Source organism: Sorex araneus, chromosome 11 (genome assembly GCF_027595985.1).
Source record: "Sorex araneus isolate mSorAra2 chromosome 11, mSorAra2.pri, whole genome shotgun sequence".
Lineage (NCBI taxonomy): Eukaryota > Metazoa > Chordata > Mammalia > Eulipotyphla > Soricidae > Sorex > Sorex araneus.
In genome coordinates, this window is record NC_073312.1 from 26899007 (window position 1) to 26918952 (window position 19946).

The 19946-nt window shown below is 46.9% G+C and overlaps 1 protein-coding gene across 1 annotated transcript in view; it reads left to right on the forward strand.

Annotated features, from left to right (window-relative positions):
* DNMBP (dynamin binding protein) overlaps positions 1 to 19946 on the forward strand; it is a 122811-nt gene that overhangs the window by 6987 nt on the left and 95878 nt on the right. Inside the window, exon 2 of the mRNA XM_055119434.1 lies at positions 9474 to 9572. The gene's annotated coding sequence lies outside the window, so the exon portion shown is untranslated. The remainder of the gene's footprint in view (positions 1 to 9473; positions 9573 to 19946) is intronic.

The following is a 19946-nucleotide window of genomic DNA, read 5'->3' on the forward strand; positions in this document are numbered from 1 at the left end:
AGAGTTCCTGCATCCTAGGCTCCCCTGCTTTTCGGCTCTGTCCTGCTCATACCTTCCGGAATGTCATGGGTGCTTCCTTGTCCCCTAGCTCACATTTCTTTGACCACTGATGCTGTGAGCATCTCAGTCCTGTGATTTCTACTGTGAGTTGATGACTCATCTGTTTGCTGTTTTTTTCTTGGAATTGCTCTATGCATTGTTGTTGCCTCTGGTTTGGGAGAGTGATTTTATAATTCACATGTATTTACTTTCGGCATTTGGAATCAGACCTAGTGATGCTGAAGCTACTCTGGGCTCCGAGTTTGGGGGTCTCTTTGGGCAGTATTCAGGAGACCAACAGTGCCAGGGATTGAACCAGAGTTGTCAGCATACGAGGTGGACACCTTAGCTCTCATAAGGCCCTCTGTCACACTTAGACTTTGCAGATTACTTTTCATTTGGTCATCTGTTAATTTTGTCCTTGCTGTCCTTTCTGCAAGAAAAAAAAAACCAACTTTGTAATTACTTTTTGTGTCACACTTGGTGGTGGCCTGGGATTGTGGCGGTGTTTGGGGGACCATGAGGTCAGGGACTGAACCAGGCCTGCTGAATGCAAGCCAGTCTTCCAGTTTTTTGAACTGTCTCCCTGGTCCCACAAGAAAAAAGAAATTGACTTCAATGTGATCCAGCAAATTCTTTGACTTATATTTTATTCTCTTGGAACTTTCATAAAAAGCACCTCCCAGCCCCAGCCCCTAGCTCCGTCATGAGTTCACATAGAGCATACAATTGTTTGTACTCTAATGAGACAATTTTCTCACTAACATTTCCAGAAAAAAAAAAAGTCAGCGTTTCTTTTGAACTGTGGTACCTTCTTCCTCCAAGATGACTTCCACTCATGTACTGGTCTGTCTCTAAACTTGTATTTCATTAGATTAGCTCAGTTTTTCTCTCTACTGCTCTGTTTTAATTACTGTGACTTTAGAATATGCCTTACCCATAATGGACCGTCTCTGTCATCGTTTTTTTTCCCCCTGTCATCATTTTCAAGTTTACCTGACTATGATGGATCATCATTTTCCATATAAAATTTGGAATAATAAGGTCCATCAAGTTATTTATTTATTTATTTTTTCTTTTTGGGTCACACCCGGCGATGCACAGGGGTTACTCCTGGCTTTGTACTCAGGAATTATTCCTGGCGGTGCTCTGGGGACCATATGGGATGCTGAGAATAGAACCCGGGTCGGCCGTGTGCAAGGCAAACGCTCTGTCCACTGTATTATCATTCTAGCCCCAAGTTATTTATTTGTTTATTTATTTCGATTTGGGGGTCACACCCGCTAATGCTCAGGGATCACTCTTGGTGATGTCCAGAGAACCATATGTCTCTCTGACCCTAAAAGAAGTTTTTTTTTTTTTAGTGTGGGCATTTTTTTTTGGGGGGGGGGCTTGTCACAGGAGGCAGTGCTCAGGGGACCACAGACGGTGGTGCCAGGAATCAAACGAGAGTGGGCTGCATGCAAGGCAAGTGCCTGGAACTCCTGTGCAAGCTCTCTGGCTCGGAGCACGACATCCTTCTAATGTCAACTCATTTCCTCCAAGAACATGTAATGTGTTTCTCCATGTAAGGTTTTTTAAATAATTTTGTTTTACTTGGAAATAAAAACCAACAGCAGCGCTCTAAAATGAGAACAAAGAGCCCCTGTATATGCCTCACCTAGACACATTGAATGTTTGCTTTCCCACCATAGTAGCTTTATTCTTCCTCTCTCTGTCCTGTGCATAAATCTTTTTCCCGATCCATTTGAATTCATTGACCATGTGCCGCTTTTCATCCCTAGTTACTTTATCAGCTTATTTGTTGAAGTATTTTCTCAGAACATTAAATTTCTTTTTTATAAAGGTCTGGGAGAACATTCTTGGTGGTAAAGGAAAAACTGAAGAGTTTTTTCCTTTCCTGTATAGAGAAAGCCCCATTCTTCTGGGCTCTGGGCTCTTCCCTGTCTGATGTCTTCTGTACCTTGACAGAGAGCACTTGTGTGGGGTTTCCCACCCACACACATCAACAGCGAGTGATTGCCCAGATATCAGCAGGTGTGTTACGATTCAATTCATTTCTCACACTGTCTTCGAAAAGCATCAGGTCCTCAGATCTGGGTTCCCCCCGGGCTTCCCTCCCCACCCCACAGCAGTCTCAGTCTCCCAGGGCAGGACCTTCCCCACTCCCCCTCACTTCCCCAACAGTCTCAGAAATTGTCTCTTGATGACCTGTCACTTTGCTCTGATTTGGCACCAAATCAAAGGTTCTCATCACCCTTTCTCGAGTTCAGGTAGGTTTACCACAGCATCACACAGAACTCGGGGAAGTACTTAGGTTTTCTGTTTTCTAACATGCTGCATTTAAGGAGCTGGAGGATGTGGCTCAACGGATAGAATTAGCCTTGCCCGTGGGAGTTCTGGGACTCGAGCTCCAGCACCTCTGGATGTGTTTCTGGAGGCCCCTGAGGACTGCTTGGTGTGCTCCCCTCCAAACACCACACACACACACACACACACACACACACACACACACACACACACACACACACACACACCAGGAACATTTGGGCAGCCAGATGAAAAGATCTATAGGATGGAGACTGGGATGGAACCATGTGTGGGGGTGTTTGCATGTCAGCCTTCTTGAGTGGACATATCCGCCACTCTGGATGCCCCCCAAACTCCCTGCTGTTGAGAGTTTATGAAGGGTCACTGACGTGATGAGTCTGGCTTCTCTTCTGTCTGTGGAGCAGTGGTGGGTAGGGGAAGTGGGTCTGAAAATTCCAAGTTTCTCATCATAGTCTTATCTGCCTGGTGGCTGACTCCCATGTGAGCCATTCAGGAGTCCACCCACTGTCAGCTCAGTAGGACAAAGGACATTCCTGGTATTCCTGTCACTTACGAAGTTACAAGGAGCTCAGGGGCAGGGACCAGGGGCCGAGACCAAGATGTAGATGCTTGTTACTTCACATTGGTTAATGATTTCTAAGTACTTCTTAAGTTTTGTTGCTATTGTGAATCATGACTTTCTATTGTCATTATGCTCTACTGATGACCGGTAGTTTAAGAGAAATGATACTGGTGGTGGTAAGCTCATCTTGCATCCTGCAGGCTCGCTTCATTATCTCAGTGTATTTCCTTCCAGAGTAATGGCATCCGTTGAAAATAAGCAATAGATGTTTGTGCTTCTTTCCCACTCTCTTCTCATTTCTTTTCCCTCAACCATTGACCAAAACTCTCAGGACTTTATCAAAACAGTTGCTATATTCAGTGGGCATCTTGGGTTTGTTCTCAGTCTTAAACAGAATGAATCTAAAGTTCCTTCATCTCATATAATGTTTATTTTAAGCTTTAGGTGCAACTTAAAGTGTTCTCTCCTAGTGACTTCAGAAGCGTTTTTATTTTAGTCACATAAGGGTGGTTATCAAATTATCAACTACTTTATTGGGGTTTATCTTCAAAGACTGTTTCAGAAAGGCTGCATACTCAAATCCTAAACCTGGGCTAAGGTTAAGTTTTAAGTCAAGTCCCATTAGTAGGAGTTTTCAACATTTCTGATTCCTGCATATATAACTTTATAGTATACGTGTCAGAATTCCAGTGTAAACTTATTTCACTAGTAGCTCAGCTTTTCCTCCTGCTGTTAAAAGTCAGAATTAAAAGGCCAGAGAGATAGTACAGTGGGTAAGGTGCTTGCCTTGCACATAGCTGACCTGAGTTTGATCCCTGGCATCGCATACACCCCTCTCCCACCCCCCAGCATCACCAGGAGTAATTTGTGGGTGCAGAGTTAGGAATAACCCTTGAGCATCGTTGGGTGTGGCTCAAAATCCACAAAAAAAAAGAAAAAAAAGTTTGAATTTAAATAACTGGTGTAAAGAATGAGACAAGGACCATATTCAGCATTATACAGGCAGTCATCAGCGTGTTGTAAATATAAGATATGTAAAATTATAGTTCCCTTACTCTGTAGACCCGCTTCTACTCTAGGTATAAATATTACCTCAGTATTCCTTGTGAAATATTGAGAGTTCAGTAGGTAGCTTTAGTGACAGTTCCTGAGTAGGTTCTGGGCCAGTTCACAGGCCATGACTGCCTTCTGGTAAATGGGTGTTTTGCTTTGTGTTTTAACTAGTTATTTTTCCCCTTAACTATCAAAATTTTATCTCTTCATCACAAAATTTGCAAAACATGGAACAAATAAATCTTTTTTTCTTTTTTTTTTTTTTGCTTTTTGGGTCACACCTGGCAATGCACAGGGGTTACTCCTGGCTCTGCTTCAGGAATCACCCCTGGCAGTGCTCAGAGGACCATATGGGATGCTGGGAACTGAACCCGGGTCGGCTCCGTGCAAGGCAAACACCCTACCTGCTGTACTATTGCTCTAGCCCCATTTTTTAAAAAATAAATCTTTAATCCTGCTCTTTAATACTAATCCTTATGTTGGTTACTTCCTGTGGTACCCGGGGGTGGTGAGGGGTTATGTTTGTGAAATTGGCTGTTTGATTTTGTATAATCCTCCTCTTTTCAGGATAAGGCCATCAATGCAAGAATGGACCATCAACTCTTGTTCTTCTCCCTCTCTTTTCTCCCCCTGATCGATCAGCTGAAAAGGACCAGTAAGAAAGATAGGATTGGCTTATCAGGGCACGGTGCTAGCTCGCCGATTCCTGGGACATTCCCAATAGACCGTGGCTCAGGGGCGCCACTGTTGCCCCACAGGCCTCATGATGGGTGAGGGCACCGATGCCAATGTCTCCAAGAGGCCCTCAGAGAGAGCTGTGTTGATGCCACTCTGCTCCGGTTCAGTAGTCCTTTCAATCCCTTCTCCCTTCTGACCAAATTTGCTTTTGAAAAAGTAGAAGACTGGGCTGGAGCGATAGCACAGTGGGTAGGGTGTTTGTCTTGCACGCGGCCGACCCGGGTTCGATCCCCAGTATCCCATATGGTCCCCTGAGCACCGCCAGGAGTAACTCCTGAGTGCAAAGCTAGGAGTAACCCCTGTGCATCGCCAGGTGAGACTCAAAAAGCAAAAAAAAAAAAAAGTAGAAGACAATGAAGAAAATGACATAACTCCTTTTCTTCTGAGGCCTCCCTTGCAGTGTTTGAGGGGCCCATGGGCCACTCCTGGCAACACTTGGCCTGGGTGTGAGGCCTGGATGGTTCAATGCTTGGACCTTGGCATTGCAGTACTGGTTAGGCCCAGCAGTGCAGGGGTTCACAGGGCCACCCCAAGAATGCCCAGAAGCCGCTAGGCTTGGGATGCCATGTGGCTCAGGTCATAGGACCCGGGGCCTCATGCACGCTAGGCTGTGCTCCAGCCCTTTGGGCTGTCCTGATTCTAGGATAGACCCAACTGAGTGATGCTGTCTCCCCATCACCGTTTTGTTAGCAAGGTCAGTGGTAAGGGAGGTGATGAGAGCAGGAAGTGAGACCTTTCTAAGTTATCAGTGATGCCAGCCTACCCTCCCTTCTCCCATCCTGCCATCCTGCTTGGGTTTTTCCCATGTGTCCCCAGCACCTCTCCTCTCCAAGGGCTAGGGTCTGGTTTCGTTCACTGACAAGCCCCAAGCACCTGAAGCACTTTCTGGCACCTGGTGCAGCCCCCTACAAACAAGTGGGTCACTCAGAGGAATCCGTGGGGACCAAGGCTGCACTGAGACAGAGAGAAGGAAAACCTCAGGGAGGGGTCAGGGATGAACATTCCCTTCCTTGACTGCAGGCTCAGTCAGGTAGTGGAGCCCCATCTCCACCTGCAGCCAGTAATCCTGACCATCAGCCCAATCCCAGAATTGATCCCTCTGACCCAGACTTAGTTGCACCGGTGGTTATTTTGGAAAGAAAATTGTGCGTGTGATCAGCGCGTGGTGGGAGTGGGGCCCCAGGAGAAGAATCGGTGCTGACGGTCCAGCCCCGGGTTCTGGATCTGGCACCTGCTTGCTTTGTTTTCTCTTGGTTGGCGATTCCACTGCATCAGCACAAAAGGTTGCAGTGGCTGTGCTGAGCTCCCCAGCCCCATCACACGCGCTCTCACGCGCCGCCTCCCCTTTTCTAGTAGATTCCTTTCTCTCCCATCTCCAACAATGCAGAAGCCTTTCGTCTGGCTTTTCTATCATTTCTGGATCTGTTTCAGGGCCATCAGGCTGAATGGGCCCTGCCACATATAACCAGGTAACTTTAGGAAAGAATAAGACCTCAGATTGTATTTGAGGGTGAAAAAAAATGTGTCGGGGCCGAGGATGTGGTTCAAAAGTAGAATGAATGCCTGGCATCTTTGACCCCTGGATTTGATCTCACCACAAATCCAAAGACAGCAAAAAAATTGCCATAAATATGCCACAATGCCATCCTCGAGACAGTACTGCAGTTCTTGTTTTTCCTGTATAGATCCTCTTCTGACTCATAGAAAAAATTCCTCAGTCTGTTTAAATGTCCTCATTCATCTCTTTTTAAAAACAGTTCATTAAATGTTTTTAAATTAAAATTGGTTTGGGGGCCACACCTGGCATGGGCAGGGGTTACTGTTGGATCTGCATTCAGGGATCACTCCTGGCAGTGCTCAAGGGACCAAATGGGATGTCAGGGATCTAGTGCAAGTGCGACTACTGTACTATCTCTCAGGCCCTACACAGTGAGTCTGTTTAAATGAATACAGTTCATTTAAAGCAAGGGCCCTGTTAAAAAGCACACCTTGTATGAATATATTTTGTATGTGGCTTTTCATTGACAAGTTCCCCTTACTTACTGGATTTTGTTTTGACTGTAGTTTGTTTCTTGACGAAACTGATCCTTTGTCCTAGAGTTTTCCACGTTCTGGATTCTTCGGAGGCTTTCCGTGTCACTTTGTTGACCTTCCCTCTCTGAAGAGAGTTGTCAGTCACTGCAGAGGTTCTGCTAGGTCCCGCTCCCATAAATAGAAAGGATTCACTGTCCAGTGTGGCTTGGTCTAGCCCACAGGTCATTTCTGAGGAGTCATCCCCAGATGTCCATGTAACCGGGATGCCCGTATTTAAACAGCAAAAACTTCTATTTAAATATGTGTTGCCTCAGCAGGAATGTTAGAACGTCAATTTGTCAAATATTTGCATGGTCTCGGGGTTAGGGGAGAGATCTGAGGAGCCGCGGAGTGTTCTGGCTTTCTTCTTTGAGACAGTGCATGTTGCTTTAAGGATTTTGGAGGCTCAGTGCCAGGGCCCATCTTGGGCTATTATTGTCTTCAAGTTTAGATCTGCTTATCAGGAAACATCTGAGAATCCCTGAAGGGCTCAGCTAAGACTTAGAGGAAGAGTTTATTTGAAAAATATTCTTTATTATTATTTTCCATGATAGTACCAGTGCTGTTGTTTTATCCTTGGGGTGTTGTTTCATCATGTGCTGAACCAGAATGAAAAGTGAGTTTGTGAGTTTGTGCAAAGTGAGTTTGCATGAAAACCGCTCTTTCATTAGGAGTAGTGGGGTCCTGTATTATTTTTTCTTTGTTTGTTTTTGGCTTACACCTGGAGGTACTCAGGGCTTTCTGCCTCTTTGCACTAAGGAATCATTCCTGGAAGGGCTCAGGGGACCCGAGGTGATACAGAGGATAGAACCTGGGTCGACTGTGTGTGAGGCGAGTGCCCGACTCACTGTACTACCATTCTGGCCCATGGGCTCTGTATTCTTTTTTTTTTTCTTTTGGGTCACACCCGGCGATGCACAGGGGTCACCCCTGGCTCTGCACTCAGGAATTACCCCTGGTGGTGCTCAGGGGACCATATGGGATGCTGGGAATCGAACCCGGGTCGGCCGCGTGCAAGGCAAACGCCCTACCCACTGAGCTATCGCTCCAGCCCCAGGCTCTGTATTCTTGAGCAGCTAGCTAGGTGAAGGAGCTTAATACTAGTAGATGTTTCTCCAACCCATAGTTTCCTGTCTTAATACTGTGTTTTTCAGTAACTGAATCTGGACTCCGTGCCAGGCTCTTTTCACTCGGGGTGCCCCAGAGGGTGGTGAGTGAGAACCCTCCCCACCCCAAGGGACCCAGACCCGGCAGCCGACCTGCACTACCTAATGTAACTACACTACCACCGCCATGCTCCAGGCCACTATCCGAACCTGGACACATTATAAGACACTTCCTACCCATTTTCCATAATTACCACACCATATTTGATGGAGTTCACACAGTCGGCAACAAATTAAAGAGTAATATATATATATACATATATATATATATATATATATACATACATACAAACATACATACCTCTTGGAGAGCCCGGCAAGCTACCGAGAGTATCCTGCCCACATGGGCAGAGCCTGGCAAGCTACCCATGGCGTATTCTATATGCCAAAAACAGTAACGATAGGTCTCATTCCCCTGACCCTGAAAGAGCCTCCAATCCTTGGGAAAGATGAGTAAGGAGAGGCTGCTAAAATCTCAGGCCTGGGAGGAATAGAGGCATTACTGGTGCCCGCTCGAGTAACTCGACGAACAACAGGATGACAGTGATAAAGTGGTACAGTGAATCTGGACCATGCATAGATAAGAAAAAAATTCAATTTTGGCTTTTTTGTGTCTTTAGTGTTGCTAGCTTTACTTGCGCGTCAGCTGTGATAGTTCTATGGGGCTTAAAGTGACAAAACAAAATTTGTTGATGTGGTTTATCTGGTTTATGTGGTTTATGCAGCTTTATCTGGTTTACTTAGTATTGTGCAGGTTACAGGAATATAGTGTCTTTAAATCAGCTTTTCATTCAAATCTTAAAGACAAATGGTGACAAGGATAAAAATCAAACAGAATAATGGGGGAAAAAAAAGCCGAGGGACTGGGGAAGTAGCTCAAGGAACTAGGCATGGGGTTTGTCTGGGTCCCATCCCTGCCACTTTATGGTTCCCTGAGCACTGCTGCTATAACCTCGCCTCCCCCAACACACACACACACACACACACACACACACACACACACACACACACGTCCAGGAGTAGCTCCCTGAGCATTGCTAGGGGTAGCCCGGAAATTAAGCAAAGGAAAGAAACATACATTGAGTCCATTTATTCCACCTGTTTTGTTTTGTTACTGACTTTTGGGTCACACCTACCTCAGTGCTTGAGGGGACCAAGTAGTGTAGAGATTGAACCCAGGGCTCGCTCGCCCCCCCCCCCCCCCCGCATAAAGCCTGTGCTCCACCCCTTTGAGTCACCTCTCTGGACTGGACATACTTATACTTTAGAAAACTGAAGTTGCTATTTTAGGCAAGATGCGTGCCTTAATTAAAGGCATTGATTACACACGTTATTATTACCAATGTTCAAATTTTATTTTGATATTCTGTAAGGGGGAATCAAATATAGTCAATATTCTGTTCTGGTGTCTCTGAGTGCTTCCTAATTAAAATATAATTAGTATGCCCAATAAACATGTTAGTCTGAGGTGGTGGCCTCGATTATTGGTTATTCTTCCTTGTCGTTAACAGGAGCAATGAAGAGTCTGTGTTAATGTCTCATCACTGGTATCGACTGGAGACACGGGAGACGATGTATTTGCGGAACAGCCTGAGGACGTGATTGAGCAGGTATTGTAAAGCTGTACAGTCCTTTCGGTCTAGAAGGTTTGAGCTTCAGGTGTGCGATATATTGAGAGGACCGGAAAATGATGCCAAGTTTGTAGGTGGGGACCGGATCTGGGGAGCTTTGTAGCATCTGCAAAGGAACTTCAGTGATGGATGAATAGCCCTTGAGAAACTTTCACACAGTAGAGAATTATGATGTTTTTCATTTGAAACAAGTAATTCCAGAGCAGCATGGGAAAAGGAGCAGAAGCAGCTCTTACAGTATCCCTGAGGAAAGACAGGAGATTCAAAAGAATCACCTCAGACAAGCATGTTTCAAGAACAAGTTTTTTTTTTTTTTTTTTGCTTTTTGGGTCACACCCGGTGATGCTTAGGTGTTATTCTTGGCTCTGCACTCAGAAATTACTCCAGGCGGTGCTCGGGGGACCATATGGGATGCTGGGAATTGAATCCGGGTCGGCTGCATGCAAGGCAAATGCCCTACTTGCTGTGCTATCGCTCCAGCCCTTCAGGAGCAATTCTTTTTTTTTTTTTTTTTTGCTTTTTGGGTCACACCCGGCTATGCTCAGGGGTTACTCCTGGCTTTTGCACTCAGGAATTACTCCTGGCAGTGCTCGGGGGACCATATGGGATGCTGGGAATCAAACCCCGGTCAGCAGCGTGCAAGGTAAACGCCCTACCCGCTGTGCTATCTCTCCAGCCCCCTCAGGAGCAATTTTTAAAAGCCAAATTTGTAAGCCTCAAAAACAGATGTTTAAAAGACAAGGTGTTTGAAAGATTTAACAGTAGTGCCGGTGAATTTCCTAGAAGAACAAAATATTTTTAAAGAACGTACGTACGCTCATTTCATGCCTCTTCCTGTCCCTAGAAGGCACTTGGCAAAGCTTTTCCTGGGCCCACAGGCTGCCATCTCTATGTAAACTGCTGCCAAATCCTTGTGGGTCTGCTGTGAATACTTAGCTCATTTAGAGCTTGGAGTAGGAAGGGGTGGGGGGGCGATATCAATGGCTTTGTCCTTGTGACCAGTGACCACAAAGAGTCATTTTACTCCCCATCCCTCTCTACAAGACAGAGGAGGTCTGAGCTGGGGCCCCACCCCGAATTTGCTGCCTCATTTGTATGATTTCAGTCAATCTGGGTGATGATGACAGCGTTCCTTCTCCCCCTCTTTCTCCTCCTCCTCCTCCTCCTCCACTTCTTCCTCCTCCTCCTCCTCTTCTGTTATCATCATCACCATTCGCATAGCTGGCATTCAGTGAGGGCCCATTGTTGGCCAGAAAGTGTATTCAGTGTTTTACCTACTCCGTTAAACTCAATCCTCCAACAGCTTATGAACAAAGTTCCTATTGTTATCTTTGGTTTACAGATGAGGAGACTAATGTTCAGAGGGATTTGAGTAACTTATCTCAAGTCACATAGCTTAACAATGCACAGCTCCAGAAGTCGAACCTAATTCTCTCTGACTTTGGAATCTTAATTCTTTTTTATTTTTATTTATTTATTTATTTATTGCTTTTTGGGTCACACCCAGAGATGCTCAGTGGTTACTCCTGGCTCTGCACTCAGAGGAATCACTCCTGGCGGTGCTTGGGGGACCATATCAGGGGTCATGAAATACAGGAAAATGTGGGGGTGTGGAAAGGGCCTGAATAGGGAAGCTGTTTAATTTTCTAGCTTTTTTCCACAGAAGAAAATTCATGTATGCCTTTACTATTTTGCTTGAAGCATAGCCATTTTTGAAGTAGGATGGATGTTCGCTTTTAAAAAATTGAGAAATTTCCAGGGATAGCACTTAGTAGCAAAGCTCATACCTTGAAGGTCTGAAACTTGGGGTTTGATCCCAGGTACTGCAAAAACATTTTTAGGGGGATGGGGAGGATAATTTATATAGTTTGAAATTCACCCTTTAATCAACAGTTGAGAGTTTTTTTCCCCCCATATTTCCAGTTATTCAACCATCACCACTAATTCTGGAATATTTGCATTGCCTCAAAGAAACCATTTTCCCCCCTGAGACACTGATTTTTGAGACCTATTGAATACCAGCTACTTTAAGAAATATATTTTATTTTTTTATTTATCTTATTTTATTTTTTAAAATTTTCTTCTGAGGAGAGGAGTGGGGCTGAGCCACTTCCCCCACAGGGCAGTGCCCTACCCCCCCATTCACCCTCTGCTACCTCCCCAACTTCCTATCCTGGAGCCTGGCTCCTCGAATCCACCAAGTCCAGAGAAGACCCCCAGCGTTCCTGGGGCACATGGATGGCGCCAGGTCCCACTGGACCCCAGAGGTCCTGTTCCTCACTGTCCAGAAACCCCCCCCCCCAGGCCAGGACACAGCAGCCCGGTCTTCCTGGGAGGGCATCCACGGTGCTCTGGTCCACAAGCGAACCCTCCAGGCCACTGGCAAGAAATATATTTTAAACTTTATTTAAACATGGTGATTTGCAAAGTTGTTCGTGATACAGTCGTTTTAGGTATTTAATATTCCAACACCAATCCCAACACCAATTCCATCACCAATCCCACCACCATCCTACTTCAAGGGACCTTCCCTTCACCAATGTCCCAGTTACCCACCCCACCCGCAGCCTCCCCCCCTTAGCAGGCACAAAATAATTTCCTTTATATTGTTACAACATACATCTCACAGTGATGTTACGACAGTCATCCTCCAAGGATTACTGAGCTGTTAGGTGCTAGTTGAGCCTTCCGTGCTATTGCTTTTGTTCATTGAGCTAATGGGCCTTTAGGCGGCTTTCCCATCTCATTGTCTCAGTACTATTGTGAGCTGGAGATGGTGCATAGCCTACACAGCAGCCACGTGCGGGCCTGAGAGGGTTCAGCCACTGTGGTGTCTCCTCTGGGCAGAAGTCAGGCTCAGAGCGAGTGCTGGGCCTTCCAACAGGGCGGACACTTCGCCTGCCCCATCCCAAGAGGGTTCCAGAGACTTGGGCCAAGAGACAGAGCCTGACTGGGTCTACTCGGCTGTAGCATCTCTCTGAAATAGACCGTGGAGCTGGGTCATTTCTATGCCGACATGGAAGGACCCTTCTTTAGAAAGATGCGAGGGGAGAGAAAGAGAGAAAGTACAGCTCAGAGAGAGAACAGACTTCTCCAGAGCAGAAACTGTGAGTAAGCAAAGATACACAGAGACACACAAGCGGGATACGGGTTCAAGGGAGAACACGGGCTTGAAGGGCAAGCTCAATGCCAGCTACTTTTCAAAGCTATAAAAAGATTTGAGAATTTTTGAGAATTCCTCTTCACCATCCCCACACCCCCCTTTCAAATTCAGACAATAGAAGAAGTAGTAGTGAGGAGTGGCATAAGTGGTAGTAGTTGTTGTCTTTATAGTTGTTAATATTGATGTGGTGTGTATTATGTCTTAGGTTCTATCTCAAGTGTATAACATATATTTGCTTATTTAAATTTCACCACAATTATATGAGACATATTCTATTATTAACCTTAGTTTTCGAGGGACTGGGGAGATAGTACAGCAGGTAAGGCACTTGGCTTGCACATGGGTGACCTGGGTTTGATCCCTTGAACACTGCCAGGAGTGATTCCTGAGCACAGATCCAGACATCAACCCTGAGCACTGCCAGATGTGGGGCCCATCTCCCCCAAAATATCACTTCCAGATGAGGACATTAAGGCATAGAGAAGGTTAGTAAATTTTCCCCCTACACTTCATGTAAACACTGTGGTTTACAAAGTTGTTTATGATGCTGTGTTACAGGCATTCAATATTTCAACACCAATCCCACCACCATTACACCTTTCCTCCACCGTTGTCTCCAGTTTTCCCAGCCACCCCTTAAGCCTGCCATAGGCGACCCTCAATAATTTATTTTATATTGATTGTTATCAATATTTTGCTAACAGAATGATCAAAAAATGTTTCCTTAGAAAAAAATTAGTGTAAATTATTATATCTCACCATGGAATCACTAAACCCTTGTATAAAAGATTACTAATATGTTGTTACAGGTGAAGTGTCTTATGTTTGTGTTCTGTTCATTGAGATTGGTTGCCTTCTATGTTACAGCCCATCCAATCTGATGTGCCACTCCTGAGTATCAGTGTTGTAGAGTTTGAGATGTCCAGGGAGTTCAGAATTTTGAATGCGGTGGTACATCTAGGGTTAAATTTTTAACTGGGCAGTGGTTTGGAGGTGTGGATGTGACTATCAGGGCTCCCAGAAGTACTGGGAGGTGGGGGTAGGGGAAGGTATCCCATGCCAACTCTGAGAAAGCCCGGAGATTTCAGCCACAAAACCTGCATACCTGAACTTTTGGCAGGTTAATTTCTCGGTAAGGTTTGTCCCAAGACAGAGTTCGGCAGGGGGCATGTTGGTAGTTTTGGAGTGGGGGAACAAGCAACTGCCAGGGCTGTTTGGGTGGGCACTGGGCTAACCTGCCCCCTCTGAAGTGCCCTTGATGTCTCAGCCATGCGTTGGTGTCCAAAAACAAATTTCTGTGGCTTGCTGATCTCTTTTGAGATATTTTTCATGAGTCTCTGGAGCAAGGCTAATAGACAAGCTTACATGGTGGCATTAGTGGTGGTTCCAGATGAGTTCTTTTTAATATTTTAGGATGGACCCATGCCAATCTTCCAAAGTCTTTTTCAGAATACAGAGGGGAAGGGATACTTCCCAATTTATTATATAAGGCTCATGATACACTTACATGCAAACCTATAATTGGCAAATTGGGAATATAAGTGTAAAAGTCTTCCAAGTAGTAGCAAGCCAGATTTGCACTGCGTGGAAAGAATGACTCAGCTTAAGCAAAGTAGGGTTTGTTCTAGGTTCAAACAGTTTATTTAACATTAGAAGATCAGTGTAATTTCCCACACTGATTAGGATAAGAGGAAAAACATGACCATTCCAATAGACACAAAAAAGCATTTGAGAAAATTTAGTACCTGTCAGGACTTAAAAAATTTCACAGAAAGGGGGCTGGAGCAATAGTACAGAGGGTAGGGCGTTTGCCTTGCACGCGGCCGACCCAGGTTCGATTCCCAGCATCCCATATGGTCCTCTGAGCACCGCCAGCGTTAATTCCTGAGTGCAGAGCCAGGAGTAACCCCTGTGCATCGCCGGGTGTGACCCAAAAAGCAAAAAAAAAAAAATTTTTTTTTCATAGAACGTTTGGAACCAGAAAGATAGCAAAAGCATGCTGCTGTGATGTGGCCAGCCCTAGTTTGATGTCTGGCACCTCAGGGTCCCCTGAGCACCGCTGGGTGCAACTCTAACCAGGCTGCAAGGTGGCTTGGATAATCCCGAGCCTAGCAGGTCCATTCAGCATCCTCTGGCCCTGGCACTGAATGGCTGGCCTGTTAGCCAAGAATCTCCAGGAGAGGGTCTCCAGGCCTCCTGAGCTTGGTTGGGCGTCCTGCAAAATAGATAGATTGTAGCACTGTAGCACTGTCATCAATTTGTTCATCAATTTGCTCAAGCAGCACCATAACGTCTCCACTATGAGACTTGTTGTTACTGTTTTTGGCATATCGAATACGCCACGGGTAGCTTGCCAGGCTCTGCCATGCGGGCAGGATACTCTCGGTAGCTTGCTGGGCTCTCTGAGAGGTATGGATGAATCGAACTCAGATCCACTGCGCAAGGCAAATGCCCTACCCGCCCCCCCAACCGGCTGTGCTATCGCTCCAGCATAGATGCGTAGATTAAAAAGCAAAACAGTCTGCAGCCTGGAGCCAAGGCTTCCCAGCAGGGGTCCCAGTGATCAGACCTGCTGGTGTCTGGAAGGCCTGGCAGGAGAGCAGGGTCCTGGCTAATGCTCGCTGGCTGGCCGGTGTCTGCGCGCACTCGAAGCTTCACTAAGGAGTCAGCATTCCGGTTGCTGGTGAGTCTCAGGCGAGGCGGCCTCTGTCAGTTTTGTAAAAACATCATCCTCACTCTGTCACGGCAGCTTGTCTGTCTGTCTTCCCCTCTGCGTTATCCCAACTCCATAATGTGTCCTAGAGTCTCCCAGGCCCGCAGGTTTCAGCAGCCATGGGTCACTTTCTTGCCCCGTCACACTTTAGTTTCTTCCTTTCCTGTCAGGCGTTTTGTTGACCGGAGGTGGATCTTTTCATCATTGTGGAACTTTAGATGTAAAACTCCTAATTCAGGATATTGAATCTTTCTCATTGGTACTGTCCAAGGCATCAGTTCTTCCTAGGATTTGTTTGTCCTGTTGCATGTCACCTGGAATCCACCGGGAGAATTTTCCCTTTGAGCAATTTCTTTACAACGCAAGGGTTGCTTTTTAAAAAAAAATTTTTTTATTGAATCACCATGTGAAAAGTTACAAAGATTTCAGGCTTAAGTCTCAGTCATACAATGCTCAAACACCCATCCCTTCACCAGTGCCCATGTTCCACCACCAAGAACCCCAGTATACCTCCCACCCCACCCCCACCCCCACCTGTGTAGCTGATAATTTTCACTTTACTTTCTCTCTCTTTTTTTTTTTTTGCTTTTTGGGTCACACCCGGCGATGCAGAGGGGTTACTCCTGGCTCGTGCACTCAGGAATCATCCTGGCAGTGCACGGGGGACCACTTGGGATGCTGGGAACTGAACCCGGGTCAGCCACGTGCAAGGCAAACGCCCTCCCCACTGTGCTATTGCTCCAGCCCCCACTTTACTTTCTCTTTACTTTGATTACATTCAATATTTCAACATAAAACTCACTATTATTATTTGGAATTTTCCCCCCAGAGAGAGAAAAACCTTTCCTCTCCTGGGGTGGCATTGGGTTGTGGCTTAGTTCACAGTCTTGGAGGCTTTTTTGCAAGAAGCTGCTGGTGCCGAGAGTAGTTAGAGGGCCTCTGGGATCATGGGCGTTCAGCAACAGAGGGGCCGCACATGTGCAGCCTCTCGGATCACATCTGGGTGGGGAGAGGTGCCGGTACCGCCCCCCATTCTAAGAACTCATGTTGCTGCAAGCTCTTACCTCTGTTTAGTAGGCCTTATTTATTATTATTATTTTTTTTGTCACGAAGCTCGTCTCTGGTGCACCTCAAATGACCCAGAGGCACTCCCTTTGAGAATGAGCTGTGATTTCTAACTGCAGCTTCTCCCTTCCCAATATTCCTGCCTCAGAATCTTTCCTTTTATGAAACCCCTTCCTGATTCTTTCTTCTAAAAATCTCTGTGTGTGGCGGGGGGCGGGAAATGCAGTGCTGTGGCACACCAGGGCCACACACCGTGATGCTTGGGGGTGGCCGGGTGAGGGTATTCGCTGCTGCGGATGGAACCAGAGCCCCTGGCACGCAGAGTATGTGCTCCACGCCTTGGAACGACTCTCCAGTCCTTCCCCATGTCTTATTAGATGTTCTTCAGCAGATAACCTGGCTTGCCCTTGAGGAGCAGATAAGAGAAAGAGGCCCCTGTTACATGTATCCCCGTGGAGTGGAACACTGGGCTAATATTCTCTTGGCTTCTGGAAGCTGTCCTGAAGACAGCCTGTTGGGCTCGTTTGTGCTCCTCGTTGTCTCTGGCCTCCCCCTAAGGGGTCTCGGGCTAACTTTATGGGAGTCTGGGCTCCCGCCACGGCTGTAGTGCCTACTATCTGTCCGTTCAGCGTGGCAGATAGATGCCCTTCCTTTTCCACTGGGATCCTCCCTGCTGCTGAGCCGGACGAGCATCACACTCTCCTCGGGAAGCAGAAACGCCTTTGCCCTTTCAGCGGGCTGTGTGGGTGTGGGTGCTGCCAGCCCATCTGGTGAGGAGGGAGAAGGTGGTGTTGAAGGAGGGTGGGCCGCCCGCCCCAGGCCTGTGTCTTCGAGTTAAGCTCTGCTTCTCCCTCCCCTCCCCCCCCCTGTATGGGGGGCTAGTTCTGGGAGAAAGCTGCCAGGGTCCCCAGCCTTCTGTCCAGAGTGACCCCCAGTGACGTAGACCAGAGGAGGAAATGTTTCCTCGCCCTTCTCTCGCTTCCTTCCTGAGACAGATTTAGCCGCATACTCTGACACCTCGAAGCCTTTCCCACAAACGCAAGGGGCTGTTCTGTTTAGCCCTGAATGGCCAAGCATAAAAGATGTGCAGTTCTCTCATTGCTGGGACTAAAACCTTAAACAAAAATATTTGTTGGGGTATGAAGATGTACAGTAGCTCATCATACCTTTCATGCATGCATCATCCTAATTCTACCCCCAGTACCAGGGCTTCCCTCCACCAGTGTCCCCAGGACCCCTCCCAACCCCCGTGCCCCTGTGAGCCCAGTTCTGTGGGACAGAATCTTCAGTTCCGGTGACTTCTACCATTTGCTGTTGCCTCACTGTGGGCTGAAAACTTTTTAAAGGGCCAGGGATGTGGCTCACTGGTAGAGCTCTGTTTTATTTCTTTTTGCTTTTTTTCTTTTGTTTTGGGGGCTGCACCCGATGGTGTTCAGGACTTCTGACTCTACTCAGAGATCACTCGTGACAGGGTTTAGGGGACCATAGGAGATGCCAGGGATTGAACCCAGGTTGGCCTTGCACAGGACAAGCGCCCTACCCACTCTACTATCTCTCCAGCCCTGGATATGCTTATTTTCTAAGTTGTTTTACTTTTCCCCTCTGGGTTTATTCTTTTCCATATGAAATCAATATTTTATCATTACTAGGGATATATATTTTATCATAATTATTGATATTCGTTACGTTCTTCTAAAAATGTCCAGCATGTATGTTTTTGGAGGGCTCCCCCTGGCAGAGCTGGGGAGATGGAGAACCGTATGCAGTGACAGGGTTTGACCCACTGTCACGGTTGCAGCTGTGTGCAAGGCAAGTGCCTTCGCTCCTGTGCCATCTCTCTGACCCTGTATTTTATTTTTTAAATTGAAGCAAATCGCATTGCAATATGTTTATAGTTAATGACAAAATCTAGGTCTGGGGAGAGAGCTCGAAGGTCTGGAGGACATGCTTTTTACGGAGCCCTGGCACAGCCCCTCGGCAGCACGGAACTGAGCACCACCTAACGTATTCCCATGGCTGAAAGGTAGTGCTTTCTGGAGAGCTCAGTGCCAGGTTGTTAGGGCATTTGCAGAGACCAGAGGGACCTATTGACTCCAGGGACCCTGCAGAGCCCCAGAGAGCAGCGGTGGCTCCGGGGAGGGAGATGGATGCGGGCTGCTCCCTGCTCCTCCTCTCGGGCAGGAGGGGAAGGGCCCTTGTCAGGGTTTTGTCCCATGAACTAGCATTCCCACTCCTCCTGGGAGCCACACGTGAAGGGAAACGTGGGGAAGAGGCTACCTCTGCTTACTGAAGGAGGGGGGTGAAATTGTAAACCTCTCCTCTGTATGTCCTAGTAGGAAATAGATTGCTCAGAGTTTCCAAAGAGGAATGTAGAGTCTTAGTCCTCCCTTCCCAATCTGTCCAAGGTGAGGCTAATTTGGGGGTGCGGGTAGGGTAGATGTCCTCAGCAGTGCCAGGGGCCAGGCGGCCACTCCTGCTATACTCATCATCTCTGCTGTGTGGGTCTGAGGACTTACCTGGCAGTGGTGTGGGCCACCACTGACACTTCAGTGGTCTAGAAGGACCATGCAGTGGTGGGGTTTGAACCCAGGACACCCAGATGGAAAGTGTGTGCTCCAGCCCCTTGAGCCATCTCTTGAGCCCCTAAATATATATATTTTTTAAGTCTTCAAAACTTGTCTCACCACCTCTTATCTCTCACCTGGGTTTAGAACAAGAAACAGACAAACTGATCTTTGGGGGTCCAGAGTGATAATGCAGTGGGTGGGGTTTTTGTCTTGCTTGTGGCCAACCTGGTTTGATCCTTGGCACCCCCTATGGTCCCCCAGACAAAACTAAACCAGAAAAAGAAGACTGATTTTAGGGGCTGATAGTACAGAGGAAAGATGCATGCATCTGACCTGTGTACAATCCCCGGTATCTCATGTGGTCCCCTGAGCCCCACCAGGAGTAATCCCAGGGTGAAGAGGCAGGAGTAAGCCCTGAGCACAGCCGGTGTAACCCAATAACCAAAACAAAACCCACAAAAGGATTTTAGAGTTTTTTCTATAGTCTCTCCCTTTATTTTTGTCCCTATGTCAGACACATGCATCCTTTGGGCTCCCAGTAGCATATGGAAAAGAAAGTACACTCAGATTTGGGGGAGTCTCACTCAGAGTAGGATTAGAGGGATTGCAAGAAGGTAGCAGAGAATTGAACTGTACCCTGGGACTGGCTGGGAAGTCTCCGAAGACATGCAGGAAAGCAGGGGGTCCCAGGATCAAAGAAAGAGCAATTTGAGGGGGATGGTCTGAAGGTCTTGCAGCCAGATTACAGCCCCCTCAAGGAGGGAGCCGGTGGAGCCCCTCCCCTGCAGACTCACTGACCCTCTTCCTTCAGCTCTACCTGCTCCAGGCCTGGGCCACGCCTGGGG